Raw genomic sequence first — 22450 nt, 5'->3', positions numbered from 1 at the left:
AGAAGGAGGAAGGAGACAGAGGTGGCCAGAAGGATAAAAGGGGGGAATGAAAAGGAGGGAGACAGATCCAGCCAGTAATCAGTTCCCTAAGTGTTGTCCACCGTCTGGAACATACAGAAAGTCACAGAGTTGGGTAGAGTAGAGAGGGGTTAGGGAGGAGACACAAGCGACCTGGTGGAGAAAAAGGAGAGTCCAAAGGGAGAGAAAGCAGTCAAAAAGAAAACTACAGGCCAATATCACTGATGAACATAGATGCAAAAATCCTTAACAAAATTCTAGCAATCAGAATCCAACAACACATTAAAAAGATCATACACCATGACCAAGTGGGCTTTATCCCAGAGATGCAAGGATTCTTCAATATCCGCAAATCAATCAATGTAATACACCACATTAACAAATTGAAAAATAAAAACCATATGATTATCTCAATAGATGCAGAGAAAGCCTTTGACAAAATTCAACACCCATTTATGATAAAAACTCTTCAGAAAGCAGGAATAGAAGGAACATACCTCAACATAATAAAAGCTATATATGACAAACCCACAGCAAACATTATCCTCAATGGTGAAAAATTGAAAGCATTTCCTCTAAAGTCAGGAACAAGACAAGGCTGCCCACTTTCACCATTACTATTCAACATAGTTTTGGAAGTTTTGGCCACAGCAATCAGAGTAGAAAAAGAAATAAAAGGAATCCAAATTGGAAAAGAAGAAGTAAAACTCTCACTATTTGCAGATGACATGATCCTCTACATAGAAAACCCTAAAGACCCCACCAGAAAATTACTAGAAGTAATCAATGACTATAGTAAAGTTGCAGGATATAAAATCAACACACAGAAATCCCTTGCATTCCTATACATTAATAATGAGAAAACAGAAAGAGAAATTAAGGAAACAATTCCATTCACCATTGCAACAGAAAGAATAAAATACTTAGGAATATATCTACCTAAAGAAACTAAAGACCTATATATAGAAAACTATAAAACACTGGTGAAAGAAATCAAAGAGGATACTAATAGATGGAGAAATATACCATGCTCATGGATTGGAAGAATCAATATAGTGAAAATGAGTATACTACCCAAAGCAATTTATAGATTCAATGCAATCCCTATCAAGCTACCAACAGTATTCTTCACAGAGCTAGAACAAATAATTTCACAGTTTGTATGGAAATACAAAAAACCTCGAATAGCCAAAGCGATCCTGAGAAAGAAGAATGGAACTGGAGGAATCAACCTACCTGACTTCAGGCTCTATTACAAAGCCACAGTTATCAAGACAGTATGGTACTGGCACAAAGACAGAAATATAGATCAATGGAACAAAATAGAAAGCCCAGAGATAAATCCACGCACATATGGACACCTTATCTTTGACAAAGGAGGCAAGAATATACAATGGATTAAAGACAATCTCTTTAACAAGTGGTGCTGGGAAATCTGGTCAACCACTTGTAAAAGAATGAAACTAGAACACTTTCTAACACCATACACAAAAATAAACTCAAAATGGATTAAAGATCTAAATGTAAGACCAGAAACTATAAAACTCCTAGAGGAGAACATAGGCAAAACACTCTCTGACATACGTCACAGCAGGATCCTCTATGACCCACCTCCCAGAATATTGGAAATAAAAGCAAAAATAAACAAATGGGACCTAATTAACCTTAAAAGCTTCTGCACATCAAAGGAAACTATTAGCAAGGTGAAAAGACAGCCTTCAGAATGGGAGAAAATAATAGCAAATGAAGCAACTGACAAACAACTAATCTCAAAAATATACAAGCAACTCCTACAGCTCAACTCTGGAAAAATAAATGATCCAATCAAAAAATGGGCCAAAGAACTAAATAGACATTTCTCCAAAGAAGACATACAGATGGCTAACAAACACATGAAAAGATGCTCAACATCACTCATTATCAGAGAAATGCAAATCAAAACCACTATGAGGTACCATTTCACACCAGTCAGAATGGCTGCGATCCAAAAGTCTACAAATAATAAATGCTGGAGAGGGTGTGGAGAAAAGGGAACCCTCTTACACTGTTGGTGGGAATGCAAACTAGTACAGCCACTATGGAGAACAGTGTGGAGATTCCTTTAAAAACTGGAAATAGAACTGCCTTATGATCCAGCAATCCCACTGCTGGGCATACACACTGAGGAAACCAGAAGGGACAGAGACACGTGTACCCCAATGTTCATTGCAGCACTGTTTATAATAGCCAGGACATGGAAGCAATCTAGATGCCCATCAGCAGATGAATGGATAAGAAAGCTGTGGTACATATACACAATGGAGTATTACTCAGCCATTAAAAAGAAGACATTTGAATCAGTTCTAATGAGGTAGATGAAACTGGAGCCTATTATACAGAGTGAAGTAAGCCAGAAGGAAAAACACCAATACAGTATACTAACGCATATATATGGAATTTAGAAAGATGGTAACAATAACCCTGTGTACGAGACAGCAAAAGAGACACTGATGTATAGAACAGTCTTATGGACTCTGTGGGAGAGGGAGAGGGTGGGAAGATTTGGGAGAATGGCATTGAAACATGTAAAATATCATGTATGAAATGAGATGCCAGTCCAGGTTTGATGCACAATACTGGATGCTTGGGGCTAGTGCACTGGGACGACCCAGAGGGATGGTATGGGGAGGGAGGAGGGAGGAGGGTTCAGGATGGGGAACACATGTATACCTGTGGTGGATTCATTTTGATATTTGGCAAAACTAATACAATTATGTAAATTTTAAAAATAAAATAAAATTAATTTTAAAAAAATTAGAAAAAAAAACTCAACATTCAAAAAAAGAAAACAAAAAACAAAAAAACTTGGTACCTATGGAAGTTAAATAATAAAGTGGAAATGAGAAAGCAAACTTAACCCATGACAAAAAGTGACCTATCATTTTTCTTCTAAATTAGTAGGACATACATGCTCAAATCCTGAGGTTTTTGAGTCCATTCCTGACATCACATGTCCATAGTCAGTGTTGTGTTTATAGGTGAAGCAGGGAGTTGGCCATGTGCCAGCTATTCCCCATTTTTTTACCCCTTTCTACTTGCTTTCATTTTAAACTTTTAGTAAAGGCTGGTGGGTTGGCTATTTTGTTTGGTTTTAATGTGGAATTAAACCAAGCAACTTTTAGCACAGAGTTTTTTACCAGATTAAAATCCAAGATCATGCATTATGATCTAGTAGATAGAACTAAGTTAATGAATTTCAAACACAGAGTAATGACATTTGTAACTATATGTCTACAGCACTGCAAGAACATGTTCAACAAGAGGGAAATGAGACAGCAAAACTATAAGAGGCATCAAGGCTAAATTCTAACCTCTTCAAAACCTGAGATTTGTCTAGAATAAGCCAGGCACAGGAAAGATGAGTTCTGTCCTCAGATCACTGTTTCACATTGTAAATTCAATCTGACCAATTTCTTTCACATGCTCCATTTTCCAATCATGTTCCCCTGCTATCTCCATCCCAGGCCCTCTATAAATTTCATCTCTATAGAAAGGAAATGAAAAAGCCTGAATACAATATGAATTAAATGTGTAGAACAGTTTTCATTTATGCATCTTATTTTAAGGAATCTATAATGAACACTGGCAGAAAACTTGAAAGTGTTTTGGCTATATAAGTTTCATTATTTTATGTACTTCACTGTAATTCCTATTTTTTGTAGAAGATACCAAATATACAGTCTATGATTTAGACATGGAGTCACACATAAGCCAACAATGTTTTGATAGTTGATTTTACTAAGAAGAGGGGAATATGAAGCTAAACACTAATTATTGACATATTCATTGGTCTCAAGAGAATGGATGCATTTTCAAATAAATAATTCCCATAACCAATGTATGAGCTGGAACACTTGATACTTGATCTCTGTCAGCACCATGAAGAAATGGGGTAAAAAGTTAAAGTGCCTTCAAACTATTCTGCCTGCATTGAGTTGTGTTCTCCCAGAAAAATGGAATTTTCCTCAGTTACAGTAGCCTCTACATTTTATGGATTTGTCTGTCTTATGCTGGGAAGAATACAATTGGAGGTAAGGAATTTAGGCAATTTAAAGCTAGTACATATTTGGAGTTCTGCAAATAAAGAAACTCAAGATAATCAACTTAGAAGTCTTAATTTCAAAGAAACTCCAGTATTTATACTATGTCAGCCCCAAACTGCATACACAGCATCAATTAGTTCTAGGTATTTACCAACCATTAGAAATGCAATGTGGACTTTCCTGATGGCTCAGTGGTAAAGAATCTGCCTGCCAAGGCAGGAGACTTGGGTTTGATGCCTGAGTTAGGAGGATATCCTGAAGAAGGAAATGGCAACCCACTCCAGTATTCTTGGCTAGAGAATTCCATGGACCAAGAAGCCTGGTGGGCTAAAGTCAATGGGGTTGCTAAAGAGTCAGACATGACTTAGCAACTAAACAACAACAAGAAATGCAATATGATTCTTTGTTGCTGAGTGAATTGTAAAGGTACTTGGGACTCCACCATTAATGTCGTCAATATGTATTCTTCCTGAGTCCATCAAAACACCATTGCTTCCGTGATGCCAAAATGAATGGTTATTTTGAGGTTCTCCTATCATTGACATCTCAGCAATAACTGACCAATTTGATCGCTCCTTTCTTGAAGACTGTCTTCGTTTGACATCCAGCACACCCCTATCTCATGCATTCCCTCATTGCTGATGCCCGCTTGTTGGAATACTCTGTTGCTAGATTTTCTTCATCCTCCTGACCTCCACACACACGAGTGTCTCTTGGCATAGTTCTGGCAACATTTTCTGAAATTGTCCCCATGGGGATTTCATCCAGTTTTATAGCTTTAAATGTCATCTACATGCTGAGATTCTTCCAAGTCTATCTCTAGCCCGAGTCTCCCTTCTGAACTTCAGTCTCCCACATCCATCTGATACCACAGCATCTCTACTTGATCTCTGATAAAAAATCTCAGTCAAAACACAACCAACATTGAAATTGTGCTCTTGTTCTGTAATCTCCAGTTCAGTAAATGCTTTCTCTATTTACCAAATGCTCAGCCCAGATCCTTGAACTCATTTCTTAAAGTGCTCTCTTTCTCTCACACCACGTCTACCACATGCAATCTGTCATGTAAATCATAAAAGAACCACCTTAGAAATATATCCAGAACGAGCTATAGACTTTTAAAAATTTTTAGCGAGTACTGTTATTTTACAATGTTGTGTTAGTTTCTGTTGTACAGCAAAGTGAATCAGCTATATGTATACATACATCCCTTCATTTTAGGTAGAATTTCCAGGTTGCTCAGTGGTGAAGACCTCCCAAGAAGTAGACATGGGTTTTATCCCTGGGTCAGAAACATCCCTTGGATAAGAAAATGGCAATCCACTTCAGTATTCTTGCCTCAGAAATTATATGAACTGAGGAGCCTGGCAGGCTAAAGTCCATGGAGTCACAAAGAGTTGGACATGACTTAGCATCTAAACAACTACAAATCCCTTTCTTTTTATGGATTTCCTTCCCATTTAGGTCACCACAGACCATTGAATAGAGTTCTCTATGGTATAGAGTAGGTTCTCATTGATTATCTAGTTTATACATAGTAGTGTAAATATGTCAATGCCAATCTCCCAATTTATTGCACCCCTTCTTCCCCACCCTGGTGTTCATATGTTTGTTCCTTACATCTGTGTCCCTTACCCCTGTTATGACTCTAATGAAGTCAGTGTCACTTATCCCTGGGATTATTTAAATAGCCCTGTCTTGTCTTATTGCTTCTACCTTTACCTCCCCACAGTTAATTTTCATCACAGCAACAAGAGTAATCTATTAAGAAACAAGCTGGATTTTTGCCAGCCTTTCTTTTGAACTGTGGTGTTGGAGAAGACTCTTGAGAGTCCCTTGGACAGCATGGAGATCCAACCAGTCCATCCTAAAGGAAATCAGTCCTGAATATTCATTGGAAGGACTGATGCTAAAGCTGAAACTCCAATACTTTGGCCACCTGATGTGAAGAACTGACTCATTGGAAAAGACCCTGATGCTGGGAAAGATTGAAGGTGGGAGGAGAAGGGGACGACAGAAAATGAGATGGTTGGATGGCATTACTGACTCAATGGACACGAGTTTGAGTAAACTCCAGGTGTTGGTGATGGAGAGGGAGGCCTGGCGTGCTGCAATTCATGGGGTCACAAGGAGTTGGACACGACTGAGCGACTGAACTGAATTCCAATGCTGTAATGTTTTTATACTTCATATATGCATATAAGTCAACTCTTTACCATAGACTACAAAATCCTATGCAGTCTTTCACCTTTCTAGTGTCTGAACTCACCTTATACCATTCTCCACCCTCTCTCATTGTAAGCCTTATTTACATCTGTACAATTCTTTAAAAATTTCAAAATCTACACAAGTTCCTACCTTAGAATCTTTGCACTTCTTATATCCTTTTTCTGAAATGTTCATAAGTCTTGATTACACAGTTCTTTCCAATCTCCAATCAAATGGCAAGGGATTTCTTACAAAGCACACCTAGAACATTTTGTTCTTACCTTGGTTTATTTTTCTTCATATTATCATCTGATACCTATTTTGTGTGTATATTTTGTGCTTTCTCACACAGGAATATAAGTTCTAGGAAAACAAAAACTATGTTTCCTCTACCACTGTATCTCCCATCAACTAGAAAATCTGTGTCTTACAATAGATACCAAATACATTTTTATTTTTATTGAAACAATTATTAATTTCCTGAGTGCCTCCTAGGTAACAGGCAATGACTATTCTAGGGATTTGTGATGGAAAAAGGAAGGTACAAACCCTGATCTCAAGAAACTCTTGTGTAGTATGTTTTCATGGTTCAGTTCAGTTCAGTTCATTTCAGTCGCTCAGTCGTGTCCGAATCTTTGTGACCCCATGAATCGCAGCACGCCAGGCCTCCCTATCCATCACCAACTCCCGGAGTTCACCCAGACTCACGTCCATCGAGCCAGTGATGCCATCCAGCCATCTCATCCTCTGGCGTCCTCTTCTCTTCCTGCCCCCAATCCTTCCCAGCATCAGAGTCTTTTCCAATGAGTCAACTCTTCACATGAGGTGGCCAAAGTACTGGAGTTTCAGCTTTAGCATCATTCCTTCCAAAGAAATCCCAGGGCTGATCTCCTTCAGAATGGACTGGTTGGATCTCCTTGCAGTCCAAGGGACTCTCAGGAATCTTCTCCAACGCCTCAGTTCAAAAGCATCAATTCTTCAGCGCTCAGCCTTCTTCACAGTCCAACTCTCACATTCATACATGACCACAGGAAAAACCATAGCCTTGACTAGATGAACCTTTGTTGGCAAAGTAATGTCTCCACTTTTGAATATGCTGTCTAGGTTGGTCATAACTTTCCTTCCAAGGAGTAAGCGTCTTCTAATTTCATGGCTGCAGTCACCATCTGTAGTGATTTTGGAGCCCAGAAAAAAAAAGCCTGACACTGTTTCCACTGTTTCCCCATCTATTTCCCATGAAGTGATAGGACCGGATGCCATGATCTTCGTTTTCTGAATGTTGAGCTTTAAGCCAACTGTTTCACTCTCCACTTTCACTTTCATCAAGAGGGTTTTGAGTTCCTCTTCACTTTCTGCCATAAGGGTGGTGTCATCTGCATATCTGAGGTTATTGATATTTCTCCCTGCAATCTTGATTCCAGCTTGTGTTTCTTCCAGCCCAGCATTTCCCATGATGTACTCTGCATATAAGTTAAATAAGCAGGGTGACAATATACAGCCTTGACATACTCCTTTTCCTATTTGGAACCAGTCTTTTGTTCCATGTCCAGTTCTAACTGTTGCTTCCTGACCTGCATACAAATTCCTCAAGAGGCAAATAATAATACTCACTCCCACCACCCAAAGATGTCATGTCCTAATCCCTGGAACCTGTGAATGCCTTACATGGAAAAAAGAAACTTCACAAATGTGACTAAGGTAAGAATCTTGAGATGGGAAGATGTCCCTGGATTATCCACATAGACAAAGCTTCCAGAAGCTTCAAAAGACAAAGGAATAAATACCACCTAGAACTCTACTGACATCTTGATTTTAGCCCAGTAAGATGTATTTTGGTCTTCTGACCTCCATAATTATAAAACAATAAATTAGTGTTGTTTTAAGTCACTAAAGTCACGAAGTTTGTAGTAATTTGTTAAAGTAGCAATAGGAAACTATTAAGACTTTTGTAACAAAAAGTGAGATGCTGATGAAAGAAGTATCTAAAAATGTGGAAGTGGCTTTGGATAGATACTGGATGAATTTTGAGGAGCATGATAGAAAAAGCCCAGATTGCTCTGAAAAGACTGTTGGTAAAAATATGGATTTTAATGACTCTGCTAGTAAAGACTTGGAAGTGAGAAGAAAAGTAGAGAAAAGCTGTATTTCTTAGAGAATACTTAGTTATCATAAGCTGTCTCTTGAAAGGAATGTAAAAGCATTGTTGGTAAAGGCTCAAAAGGAAATGGGAAACATTACCAGAAATTGGCAGAAAGAAAATTCTGGTTATACGGAGGCGGAAAGTTTAGCAGAACTATGTCCTACAGTTACATGGAAAGCAGAACTTTTAAGTGATGAACTTGGATATTTTTTCTGAACCCAGGAAATTGTTGAAGATGTTGAAGATATGGCTTGGTTTCTTACTGCTTCTTATAGTAAAATGCAAGAGGAAAAAGATAAGGAAGAGGAAAGAGTTGAGTCAAAAGGAAGTCAGGACTTGATGAAATAGTTCTTAGCTGTCTAGATTGCAAAAGACACTACTGTTAGGAGAGTCACTGTTGAGAAAGAATGTTCTGGAGGGAAAACCAAGATTGTGTCTGGACAACCTTTTTCTAATGCTTTAAAAAAATACAGAGTTCTGAGTATTCATTCAAGCACAGTGATGTCTCTTTGAAGAGATCAGACATGTGACCGACTAATGGATTCTCTGAACTATGTGAGCGAAAGCCAAAAATAGAGATGGAATTTTCCAAGAAAGGACTGTGGAAGGGCTTCTTATCTAATGGAATGAATTTCTGTGACATACACAGGAGACTCATAACATTCTTGATAATCTTATACCAACAAATCCTTTGTTAGCTTGGACTGAAAGCAATAGAGATATCAAATTCACTGCTATTCTATAAATGCCCCACCACTGTATTTTGGGAGCATATAATCTATTTCTTGAGTTTCACAGGTTTGAATATAGTGAAGAATTGTGTTTTGGGAATGGGTTATACCCAAGCCACACACATACCTGATTTAGATGATTTAGCTCAATAAATGTGGGACATTTGAGGTGATGAGATGCTGTGTTGAGTTGAAACATTTGGGAATGTTGAAATGGAGTGAATGCATTTACATGTGAGATGGTTATACACTGTGAGGTCCAGAGAGCAGAATTTGTTATGAAGTGTAATGAACCCCCAAAGATATCTACCTCCCCATTTTTAAAAACCTGTGATTATGTTACCTAATTTACAAAGAGTCGGACACGACTGAGCGACTGATATGTATATTACCTTACATAGCACCTCTACCCAAGTGTCTTTCTCTGTGTAGTTCTGTGCTTTTTTTAAAATTTATTATTATTACAAAAGAAGATGGTAGATACTCAATAAGAAAGAGTTCTGGGCTGTATTATAATAGAGGATACAAGAGGATGCAGCTGCTGCTGCTGCTGCTAAGTCGCTTCAGTCGTGTCCGACTCTGTGCGAACCCCTAGAAGGCAGCCCACGAGGCTCCCCCGTCCCTGGGATTCTCCAGGCAAGAACACTGGAGTGGGTTGCCATTTCCTTCTCCAATGCATGAAAAGTAAAAAGTGAAAGTGAAGTCACTCAGCCTTGTCCGACTCTTAGCGACCCCATGGACTGCAGCCTACCAGGTTCCTCCGTCCATGGGATTCTCCAGGCAAGAGTACTGGAGTGGGGTGCCATTGCCTTCTCCAGGATGCAGCTAGGTACCCACAATTTTCACAAATCATGTTTTAAGATAATTCATTTAGGACCAAATTCCTATTCCTTCTAATTTCATGAATAAACATGACAATTATAAATATGCCTGGGCTCCTAACAGGTGAAGTGATACCAGTAATAACCTCCATTCTGGGAAAATGTTCTTAAAGTTATATCTTTCTAAGAAGCACTTAGGACACTTAGGAGGGTGACTTGAACCATATTACATGAACCAGTCAGCTGTGTACTCTATGGTCTCCTTCCTAGCACACTGGTTAATCAAGAGATAAGCCACCTTTTAAAACCAGGTTTTTATTTTCAACAATATAATTTTCATTTTCTTATTTCCTCAGTGATTCTTATGAAATATTCAGAGATATCTTTCATCTTGTGTTTATCATTTGATGACCATTTGTTTGAAGAGTTGTTGAGCTTCAAACACATTTTCTATACTGTCAAAATGGATAATACAACAGTACTATTATTTCAGTAAAATGCATTTGTAGCCAATAACATTGCCTCCATTTCTTCATATTTTAAATACCACCTGAACCACAGCCCCCAAATTTTAAAAGCTTCTAAAATATTTTAAGTTATTTGTCTTGCTTATATAAGAGCTTATAATCTAAAGAGGAATGAAGACAGTTACAATACAGTATGATCAGATCAGATCAGTCGCTCAGTCGTGTCTGACTCTTTGCGACCCCATGAATCACAGCAAGCCAGGCCTTCCTGTCCATCACCAACTCCCGGAGTTCACTCACCCGTCCATCGAGTCAGTGATGCCATCCAGCCATCTCATCCTCTGTCGTCCCCTTCTCCTCCTGCCCCCAATCCCTCCCAGCATCAGAGTCTTTTCCAATGAGTCAACTCTTCTCACGAGGTGGCCAAAGTACTGGAGTTTCAGCTTTAGCATCATTCCTTCCAAAGAAATCCCAGGGCTGATTTTCAGAATGGATTGGTTGGATCTCCTTGCAGTCCAAGGGACTCTCAAGAGTCTTCTCCAACACCACAGTTCAAAAGCATCAATTCTTTGGCACTCAGCCTTCTTCACAGTCCAACTCTCACATTCATACATGACCACAGGAAAAACCATAGCCTTGACTAGACGAACCTTTGTTGGCAAAGTAATGTCTCTGCTTTTGAATATGCTGTCTAGGTTGGTCATAACTTTCCTTCCAAGGAGTAAGCGTCTTTTAATTTCATGGCTGCAGTCACCACCTGCAGTGATTTTGGAGCCCAGAAAAATAAAGTCTGACACTGTTTCCACTGTTTCCCCATCTATTTCCCATGAAGTGGTGGGACCAGATGCCATGATCTTCATTTTCTGAATGTTGAGCTTTAAGCCAACTTTTTCACTCTCCACTTTCACTTTCATAGTTGGTGACTAAGAAGTATGGTCTAAAATGGAAAGTGGTATTGCTGATTTAATGCAAAATCTGTAAAATATGTCCTTGGTAAATATTAAAAGCATATCTTAGGGATGCTGATTTATTATTTGTTTTCTCATTACTGAGAGAGACATAGTATAATTCAACTATTTCTGCATAAATCTTTCCACCTTTAAATTGTGTTTAATTGGATAATTTTTCAATAAAACTCAAGATAATGCTAATAAATTGGTGGCTTAGAGTTTGGAGAAGGAAATGGCAACCCACTCCAGTGTTCTTTCCTGGAGAATCCCAGGGACGGGGGAGCCTGGTGGGCTGCTGTCTCTGGGGTCGCACAGAGTCGGACACGACTGAAACGACTTAGCAGCAGCAGCAGCAGCAGCAGCAGCAGCAGCAGCAGAGTTTGTCAATAGGCTTCTTGCTAATATAGCATCCATTTGTTACCGGTTCCAAGGGGATGGATTTATTAAACAGAATCAGAATAAAAATAAAAGAGAATGAGAATACCTATTTCCATGATTACTACCAGATACTAAATACCAGAAACTGCATCTCATGGAATCGAGAATGTTTTTCTGCTGAGAGTTGTCTAATGACCATGGGTACAATAGCAAACCCATGCTATTTTCAACCCGAATAAATCTTTAAATAAATTACTCAAGTTGATTCAAATAATAATGGTCAGATCGAAGATTCTAATTTAAGCATTACAGACTCCAAAACTTACAGCATGCAGAGTATAGCAAAAAAAATATTATGCTTAACTCAAAATATCTTTTCTTGGCCTGAGATGTACCAAAATAAGACTTGTCTGCATACAGTTATATTTATAGCTAACATTTTTATTGCAGCTCATTATCATGCTTTATCCATTATCATTTATTACAGTCCATTATCTGTTTAAGTCTGGAAGACTTAAATCTAGTTTTGCAAAGAAGAAGGATATCTCTGAGTAAGTATGGACATATAATAGTGGTATGAAGGAAGAAGAGAGAAGGAATTAGAATTGATTTGCACAGGGTTTTAATTCCTTGCACAGGATACAGTTTCTGCTTGGATTTTGTTGACTGGTACATCTCAAACTGTTTCTATGTAACCAGAGTTACCATTGTTTAAATGTTTAGTAGAGCATTCCCATAAATGTTAAACAACACTCTTTCAAAGCTTCTCACCTATTACTCTGGATTATTGTATAGCATGCTTCATCGAAGGCCTGGTCAAACCAAACCAGAGCCAGTGCTAGGATCATATGACATCTACCTGTATTTATGAGCGCTAGTTAAATTTCAAACATTGCCTCACATTGGCATTCTTTCAGGTCATTAATATCCTGCCTGTTTGTCCAACGTGGGAGGAAGAATTATCAGAGCCTGCATTATTTCATTCTTTACTAATAAGGGATCATGTACCAATAGGGATATGTTGCATTCTTGATGTTTTTAGATTATTCTCAGAGTGATTTATAATTATTTTTACATCAGCCAAATCCACCTATAAATCAAATACCATTTTAGCTATTAACTCTGCATTTTTTTCCCTCCTATGGAAAGGGATATATGTGAGAAGTCAGAAGACCTCCTACTCCTTTATAACTGATGCATTCCAGTTCCTTGTCACTTGGCCCTCACCTCAAAGCATTATTTTTGTCTTTTTTTATTGATGATTCTTTGCAAACTTACTAGGGATGCATCTCTCAAACCATCTGACAATTATGTCCCTCATAAAAAATGAACTGAGGTCACATACTCTGCTGGACCCTCAAAGATCTGATATTTTTAAAAATCAGAGATTATATGATGATGGATCTTGAAGGGCTGTTAGAGGGCATGGAGAATAATCTATCATTTTGCAGATATGCTAAATGAAGCATTCTTGGGCAGCTTGTAACATATGACAAACAATGTGGACAATTCTTTCTGAATTATGATTTAGAAAATGATCGGATCTTAGATCCGATCTTTAGAAAATGTTCTTGCTGCAAAGAATAAATGGCTTAAGTTTTTTTTTTTTAGGCAAAACAAACAAAAGTAATGAATTCTACTTAAAATATTAATAACATAATACAAAAAGGGAAAAGAAAGACATTGAAGAAATGAAATAGCATAGTCATTAACCTACAATTAAGGGGTGGGACAAAAGTATAAAGACACTGGTTTCCAAGTATTTCCTTCTACCAATTACTAGATATATTAGCTTTGAAATAACTAACTTTATTTCTTTGTGCCTCAGTTTTATCATCTGTAAAATGGGCTTAATACAACCTTCCCCAGAATTGTTTGGAAAGTGCTTGAACTATGACTGAGTACCAAGAAATGCTTGATAAATTATATTACTACTATTATAATAACTACTTAAGTAAAATAATCTGTTTAAATTGAAGAAGGAAGAAATTAAGGATGGCCCATTGTGGGGCATATAGTATAGATACATAGACTGCTGTATGATCCAATATTATTTGCAAATAAATTCTGTGTTGATAAACTCCCTCTTCCCAACAGAAGTTAAATAGCTGTCCTGGAGCTAGCTATGGTTGTGGGACAAAACTTTGTCCAATAAGTTGTAAGCAGAAATCTGACAAGAGTTTCTGGAAACCCTTTTGCTGACTTTGAGCTGTTTATATAAACCATTCCTGAATTCAGAATATTTTGAGCTTCTCACATTCTTATTTCCTATGGCAGTTGTAAAACTCCTGCAAGAAAAGGCATTAAAAGTACAACTTGCATTTTAGGACTGTTAACACTCAATGCCAGCACTGAATTAGACAAACTGAACACAGTTGTTTTTCTTTTGCCCTCAGGGTCACGATAATACTGCTAATAAGTCTTTTTTAAGCCAAACAAGCTTTTGTTTTTACAGTACGTGCTTTAGAGCAATAGTCAAGTCTTCAGAATGACAAGAAAATGCTGAATTCAGATTCTAGTTTTTTTCAAATTAACCTTTTGAAAACCAATCACCTACATAGAGAATTCTTTAGACATTAATATTTTCTGAAACACTGCTAATTTGCTGTCTCAAATTTCATGTGGAACTATGTTTAAAAAAATGGAAAAGGAATATCTATATTTAACTTTTTTGTTTTAGCTCCCAAACACATACAGTAACAGAAAACTCATTATTATTTTAGTAGATTTATTATAGAATGAAAAACAAAGCCAATGTAAATATGAACAAAATTTAACATATAACTGTATCAGACCACTTTTCCTACTAGGTTCGTCCTATCAATCAATGGGAAAACAATAAATGACAAAATGATAGCCAGTGATATCATTTATAGTCACAAGTACCACTTGTCATAGAGTACATTTAATTCAGTAGGAATTCAGTGATTTATTTTTTGAAACCCTATCATAACTGTATCTTCTTCCAAATGTTTACTACCTATAGAACTTTGGAACATTAAAATACTTGTGGATTTTCCCTAGCTTAAATATCTGGATCTTTAATGTGGATCTAGGCTTAAATGACTATGCAAAAGCCTTTGATTGTGTGGATCACAATAAACTGTGGAAAATTCTGAAAGAGATGGGAATACCAGACCACCTGACCTGCCTCTTGAGAAACCTATATGCAGGTCAGGAAGCAACAGTTAGAACTGGACATGGAACAACAGACTGGTTCCAAACAGGAAAAGGAGTACATCAAGGCTACATATTGTCACCCTGCTTATTTAACTTATATGCAGAGTGCATCATGAGAAATGCTGGACTGGAAGAAGCACAAGCTGGAATCAAGATTGCCGGAAGAAATATCAATAACCTCAGATATGCAAATGATACCACCCTTATGGCAGAAAGTGAAGATGAACTCAAAAGCCTCCTGATGAAAGTGAAAGTGGAGAGTGAAAAAGTTGACTTAAAGCTCAACATTCAGAAAACGAAGATCATGGCATCTGGTCCCATCACTTCATGAGAGATAGATGGGGAAAAAGTGGAAACAGTGTCAGACTTTATTTTTCTGGGCTCCAAAATCACTGCAGATGGTGATTGCAGCCATGAAATTAAAAGACACTTACTCCTTGGAAGGAAAGTTATGACCAACCTAGATAGCATATTGAAAAGCAGAGACATTATTTGCCAACAAAGTCCGTCTAGTCAAGGTTATGGTTTTTCCTGTGGTCATGTATGGATGTGAGAGTTGGACTGTGAAGAAAGCTGAGAGCAGAAGAATTGATGCTTTTGAACTGTGGTGTTGGAGAAGTTGCAGTCCCTTGGACTGCAAGGTGATCCAACCAGTCCATTCTAAAGGAGATCAGTCCTGGGATTTCTTTGGAAGGAGTGATGCTAAAGCTGAAATTCCAATACTTTGGCCACCTCATGTGAAGAACTGACTCATTGGAAAAGACTCTGATGTTGAGAGGGATTGGGGGCAGGAGGAGAAGGGGACGACAGAGGATGAGATGGCTGGATGGCATCACCGATTCGATGGACCTGAGTTTGAATGAAATCCGGGAGTTGGGGATGGACAGGGAGGCCTGGTGTGCTGCAATTCAAGGGGTCGCAAAGATTCGGACACAACTAAGCGACTGAACTGAACTGAAGGCTTAAATATCTGACAGTAGTTAGGATGAAAAGTTATCAGATTGACTATTAGAGGCTTGCTCTTGAATTAATAACAGGCACAATGCAAGAATGCCTGAATTCTAAAAGATGGGCAGATCTATGAAAATGGTTAAAATTTCATGTAGTGTGTTCTACAATGACTAATTAAGAAATGTTAAAACCCTGAGACTCTTGATAAATTTGCAAAATTAGACAAATTTAGTTTTTTAAAATGCTTTTTGGATAAATGAAAATATCACCAGGAAATGTTTTTGTTTTTGTTTTTTTTTAATTTGAGATCCTTACATTTGATGAGAAATATGTATGAACTCACAGACTTTGAAGGCCTTCAAATATCAATGTCAAAATTTTGCTCAGGAATGAAGAACAGAAAATAAACAATATATAGTTTTCACCATAAGGTTGTATCTTAAGAGTTCTTCAGGGAAATCTGAATTACTAGTTACTGGGATCACTGTTATTTGGTAATGGGGAACTATTTAATTTTAAGTTAAACAATTCACTTTTAAATAAATACTGTGATACATTCTTTCTTTTAGTAATGCAAATAACTTCCATATTTTCGCAGAGGCTTGTGTTCCTAAGAATGAAAGTCTATGGTATGTCACATTATACTTAAACTCTTTTTGAAGAAGTAACTATAAAACATTTTTATGTATAACTTCCCTTTAATCATAGTTATTCTATAGTTATATACTGTAACATATTCCCTTTGAGAGCTTTCTGTTGCAAAATAATTCCCTTACCTTAGTATTGACACCTGCAATTTTATCTGCCCACGTTAGCTCTGCAAAATAAGAGTACTCTTCCTTCCCAATGGGAGGAGTAAAATGACTAGAATTGTTATAAAGATCTAAGGGAAAAACCAAATAATGAAGATTTTCTTCATAATCAAAGTCAGTATTGAAGCCAATAATACACAGTTGCAAAGCCACAAATCATACTCAACAACCAAAGTCAAAGGACCAGGGAGATAATCACAAAAACACCATATTAGACAGTGAATCCAGATACAAAGCCAAAAGTGTTTAATCTTGCCAAAGGACACCAGGGAAAGAGGTTAGGGTTCAAACAGGGAAAAGGAGTAAATTCTCACCCACTATCCAAAATACTGGGCAGTTCTAAAGAACAGCAAAAGTGTGGCTCATGAGTGATACAAGCTAAAGCTAGATAAATGAACCATGGATAGGCCATGCCCACTACTCTCACCTTGAACAGGTCTGACTATTCTGAGTATACCTTGAGAATACTGTATCCATGTCTTTGCTCTTCCTTCCCCATGCTCAAGAATTCCCTTCTGCCTGTTCTCTATCTACCCAAATCCATTTATATTTGAATATCTTCTTGAGGTACAGTCAACTTTACTGCAAACCTGCAGTATTTGCTGACTGTACTGTGAGCTTTGGAACTTAAGACTTTTCTATAATATGATGTAAGTATATGTGTATGTGAATATATATTCTATGTAAGTAATTCTATGGTAGACTCCTAAACCTTAGCTCCTTACTGCCTTAATGTTACATATTTCATAATATTCATTCTTAGTATATATTCAACACATAGTTCTAGAAGAAACTTAGTTCAGTTTATTTGTAAGCGTTATCAAATAAAATTTCACAGTCATTAAAATCAGCAGAAAAATTAATCATACCATCAACATATTACCATTATTTAAATTGTCTTTCAGTTCAGTCACTCAGTTGTGTCCGACTCTTTGCGACCCCATGGACTGCAGCATGCCAGGCCTCCCTGTCCATCACCATCTCCTGGAGTTTACTCAAATTCATGCCCACTGAGTCAGTGATGCCATCCAACCTTCTCATCCTCTGTTGTCCCTTTCTTCTCCTGTCTTCAATCCTTTCCAGCATCAGGGTCTTTTCCAATGAGTCAGTTCTTTGCATCAGGTGGCCAAAGTACTGGAGTTTCAGCTTCAACTTGAGTCCTTCCAATGAATATTCAGGACTGATTTCCTTTAGGATGGACTGGTTGGATCTCCTTGCCATCCAAGGGATTCTCAAGAGTCTTCTCCAACAGCACAGTGCAAAAGCCTGAATTCTTTGGCACTCAGCTTTCTTTATAGTCCTACTCTCACACCCAGGGATGGGGCAGTCTGGTGGGCTGCCATCTATGGGGTCGCACAGAGTTGGACACAATTGAAGCGACTTAGCAGCAGCAGCAGCACATTGATACATGACTACTGGAAAAACCATAGCTTGACTAGATGGACCTTTGTTGGCAAAGTAATGTGTCTGCTTTTTAATATGCTGTTTAGGTTGGTCATAACTTTTTTTCCAAGGAGTAAGTGTCTTTCAATTTCATGGCTACAGTCACCATCTGCAGTGAGTTTGGAGCCCCAAAACATAAAGTCTGTTACAATTTCCTCTGTTTCCCCCTCTATTTCCCATGAAGTGATGTGACCAGATGCCATGATCTTAGTTTTCTAAATGTCTTTAATAGATGGCATTGTATTTAATCGATGGCTAAAAAATATGAGACGAGAAATAAAAGACATCAAAGAAAGAAACAATGGGAAATTTTATCAATATTAAATTTAAATTTAAAATACATTCAAAATGGATTAAAGGCTTAAATTTAAGACCTGAAACCATAAAACTTCTTGAAGAAAACATAGGAAGTAAGTCCTTTAACATCTGTCTTGGCAAAAAATTTTGGCTATATTTCACCAGGCAAGGGAAACAAAAGCAAAAATAAACAAATAGGACTATATAAAACTAAAAAGCTTTTCACACAGCAAAGAAAACTATTAGCAAAATCAAGTGGTCACCACCTGATGAGATAAGGTATTTGCAAACTATATATCTGATAAAGGGTTTATATCCAAAATACACAAAAAAATATATACAACTCAACATAAAAAAAATAACACTATTTAAAAATGGAAGAGGATCCAAAGAGAAATTTTCCCAAAGGAGACATGCAGATAGCCAGTAGGCATACAAATAAAAAAACATTCAACATTACTAGGCATCAGATCAGATCAGATCAGATTAGTCGCTCAGTCGTGTCCCACTCTTTGCGACCCCATGAACCACAGCACGCCAGGCTTCCCTGTCCATCACCAACTCCCGGAGTTCACCCAGACTCACGTCCATCGAGTCAGTGATGCCATCCAGCCATCTCATCCTCTGTCGTCCTCTTCTCCTCCTGCCCCCAATCCCTCCCAGCATCAGGGTCTTTTCCAATGAATCAACTCTTCCCATGAGGTGGCCAAAGTACTGGAGTTTCAGCTTTAGCATCATTCCCTCCAAAGAAATCCCAGGGCTGATCTCCTTCAGAATGGACTGGTTGGATCTCCTTGCAGTCCAAGGGACTCTCAAGAGTCTTCTCCAACACCACACTTCAAAAGCAGCAATTCTTCGGTGCTCAGCTTTCTTCACAGTCCAACTCTCACATTCATACATGACCACAGGAAAAACCATAGCCTTGACTAGACAAACCTTTGTTGGCAAAGTAATGTCTCTGCTTTTGAATATGCTATCTAGGTTGGTCATAACTTTCCTTCCAAGGAGTAAGCATCTTTTAATTTCATGGCTGCAGTCACCATCTGTAGTGATTTTGGAGCCCAGAAAAATAAAGTCTGACACTGTTTCCACTGTTTCCCCATCTATTTCCCATGAAGTGATGGGACCGGATGCCATGATCTTCGTTTTCTGAATGTTGAGCTTTAAGCCAACTGTTTCACTCTCCACTTTCACTTTCATCAAGAGGCTTTTGAGTTCCTCTTCACTTTCTGCCATAAGGGTGGTGTCATCTGCATATCTGAGGTTATTGATATTTCTCCCGGCAATCTTGATTCCAGCTTGTGTTTCTTCCAGTCCAGCGTTTCTCATGATGTACTCTGCATATAAGTTAAATAAGCAGGGTGACAATATACAGCCTTGACGAACTCCTTTTCCTATTTGGAACCAGTCTGTTGTTCCATGTCCAGTTCTAACTGTTTCTTCCTGACCTGCATACAAATTTCTCAAGAGGCAGATCAGGTGGTCTGGTATTCCCATCTCTTTCAGAATTTTCCACAATTTCTTCCCTAAGCATCAGGGAAATGCAAATTAAAATCACAATGAGATATTATGTCATATTTGTCAGAATGACTGTTATCAAAAAGATGATAAATTACAGTTGTTGACAAGGATGTGTTGAAAAAGGCACCCTCCTGCACTACTTTTGGAAAGGTAAATTTGCGCAGTCACTACAGAAAATAATATGGAATTTCCTCAAATAAAAACAGAACTATCATATGGTGAGCAATTCTAAATCCTGGGTATTTAATCAAAGTAAACAAAAAATTAATTAGAAAAGATATATGCATCCTATGCTCATTGCAGCACTGTTTACTATAGCCAAAATAAGGAAGCAACTCAAGTGCTATTCATCAATCAATAAATGAATGGATAAAGAAGATGTCACATATTTATACCATGGAAAATTAGCCATTAAAAAAATGAAATCTTACCATTTGTGACAACATGAACAGACCTAGAGGGCATTATGAAATAAGTGAGATAAGTGAGAAAAAGACAAATACTGTGTGATTTTACTTATACATGGAATCTAAAAAAACAAACAAACAAACAAATGAACAAACATAACTAAATAGAAACAGCATTCTAGATACAGAGATCAAATAGGTGATTGCCAGAGGGTAAGGGAGTAGAGGGAGGGGAAAAATTGGTGTAGGAAATTAAGAGGTACAAACTCAAGTTGCAAAATAAATGAGTCATGTCTATGAAATGTACAGTGTGGAGAATACAGTCAGTAATTATATCTTTGTGTGGTGACACACAGTAACATTTTGAAATGTATAGAAATAAAAATTTACAGTGCTTTGTAATAGGAACTGACATAGTGTTGTAGGTCATTCTACTTCAAAATCAAACTCACAGAAAAAGAGGTCGGTCAAATTTGTGGTACCAGGGCCAGTGGGGGTGGTGAGGGGGAATCAGATGAGGGAAGTCAAAAGTCACAAACTTTCAGTTATATGATAAGTAAGTACCAGGGATATAATACACAATATGATAAATATAATTAAAACTGCTCTATGTTATATATGAAGGATGTTAAGTGTTGGCTGCTCAGTCATGTCTGACTCTTTCCAACCCCATGGACTGTAGTAGCCCGCTAGGCTCCTCTGACCATGAGACTCTCCAGGGAAGAATACTGGAGTGGGTTGCCATTTACTTTTCCAGAAGGCTATTAAAACATGGTAAATCCTACAAGTTCTCACTATATGAAAAAAATTTTTTTTATTTCCTTAACTTTGTATCTATATGAGATAATAGATATGCACTTAACTTACTGTGATAATCATTTCATGACATTAGGATGTCAAGCTATACATGTTAAACAGTGTTTTATGTCAGTTATATTTCAATAAAACTGAGAAAAAATGTGAAAACAGATATAAAAGTCATCAAAGAAATAAACAATGAGGAAGTTATATAATATTGTGATTAGCAAAGCCAAAAGTACCAAATAAAATTTTAATTCATAAATAAATTAAATGAATAAGCCAATAATTTCAAAAATATATGATTTTATTATATACCAGAGTCATTTGAGAAATGTACCAGGAGATACAATTGACAATAAGAATATATAAAATAATTAACAATAATTTTAATGAGAAATTATTTGCCCTACTGAAGAAATGGTGAACTTTCCAGAAAGATAATATAAAAGTTGAAAGAATGGAAAGATATTATAAATGTGCAATTTTTTCTAGTTTATTTGTGTTTATGGAACTATATAAGCAGGTGATACACACAGCTGCAGAAGTTAAAAAAAAGAATAATACCTAAATCAAGTAGGGAAGAATGGGTAAAAACATGAGAGAATATATTCAGCAAGGAAGAAATTTCCTACCAATCAACTTTTTTGGACCTATAATAATTAAAACAGTGTGTTGCTGGTACCAAAAAAAAAAAAAAAAACCTTCCAGAAGGAAATAGAAAAATTGTACATAAAGATTTAATATTTACAAAAGAAGCATCTGAAAATAATAGAAAAACAGCTAATTTAATCAGTAACACTGAGATAAAATGTTAGGACTTTGAAGACAAAAATTTGTTTTAGAGCTACAAGTTACAACATAAGCCAAATTAATCCCATGTGCATTATAGTGTTAGTTTTAAAAATTACCATAAGATGGCTAGAGAAGAAAACATTTTAAATTTCAAACATTGGGATAAAAATCAGGAATTAAAATGATAAAAAATGTGTATTTAAAAGTTACAGCTCTGAAATTTAGAAAAAAGATAAACAGATTCAGAAAAAAAACAATTGCAGCAAATAGAGTAAAAAGAATATAATTACAGAAAGTAGCTTGACTGGAAAGCTTTTATCAATAATTTACTATTGTTTGGTGCTTGTGATGTTCATTTATGATTCATTTGAAATTACTTCAAATGAAATGTTCTATAAAACAAGATTCATTGATAATTCCAAAATTCTAAGAACCAAGTTATTATTGAAAT

At 37.1% G+C, this 22450-nt stretch overlaps 1 long non-coding RNA gene across 37 annotated transcripts in view; it reads right to left on the bottom strand.

Annotated features, from left to right (window-relative positions):
* Positions 1 to 22450, bottom strand: part of LOC147366889 (uncharacterized) — a 1020561-nt gene that overhangs the window by 885348 nt on the left and 112763 nt on the right. The window contains exon 3 of one of the 37 annotated variants that reach the window (XR_015169148.1): positions 19986 to 20004. The exons of the other annotated variants lie outside the window; for them this stretch is intronic. This is a non-coding gene — a long non-coding RNA (uncharacterized LOC147366889). Of the gene's footprint in view, positions 1 to 19985; positions 20005 to 22450 lie in introns of those variants that run through there. 37 annotated transcript variants of the gene reach the window in all.

Source organism: Bos grunniens, chromosome 8 (assembly GCF_055505025.1).
Source record: "Bos grunniens cultivar Pamir isolate PY7600 chromosome 8, Bosgru_T2T1.0, whole genome shotgun sequence".
In the NCBI taxonomy this organism is placed as follows: Eukaryota; Metazoa; Chordata; class Mammalia; order Artiodactyla; family Bovidae; genus Bos; species Bos grunniens.
The sequence above is the reverse complement of the archived record's forward strand: the minus strand, read 5'-3'. Positions and strand labels throughout refer to the sequence as shown.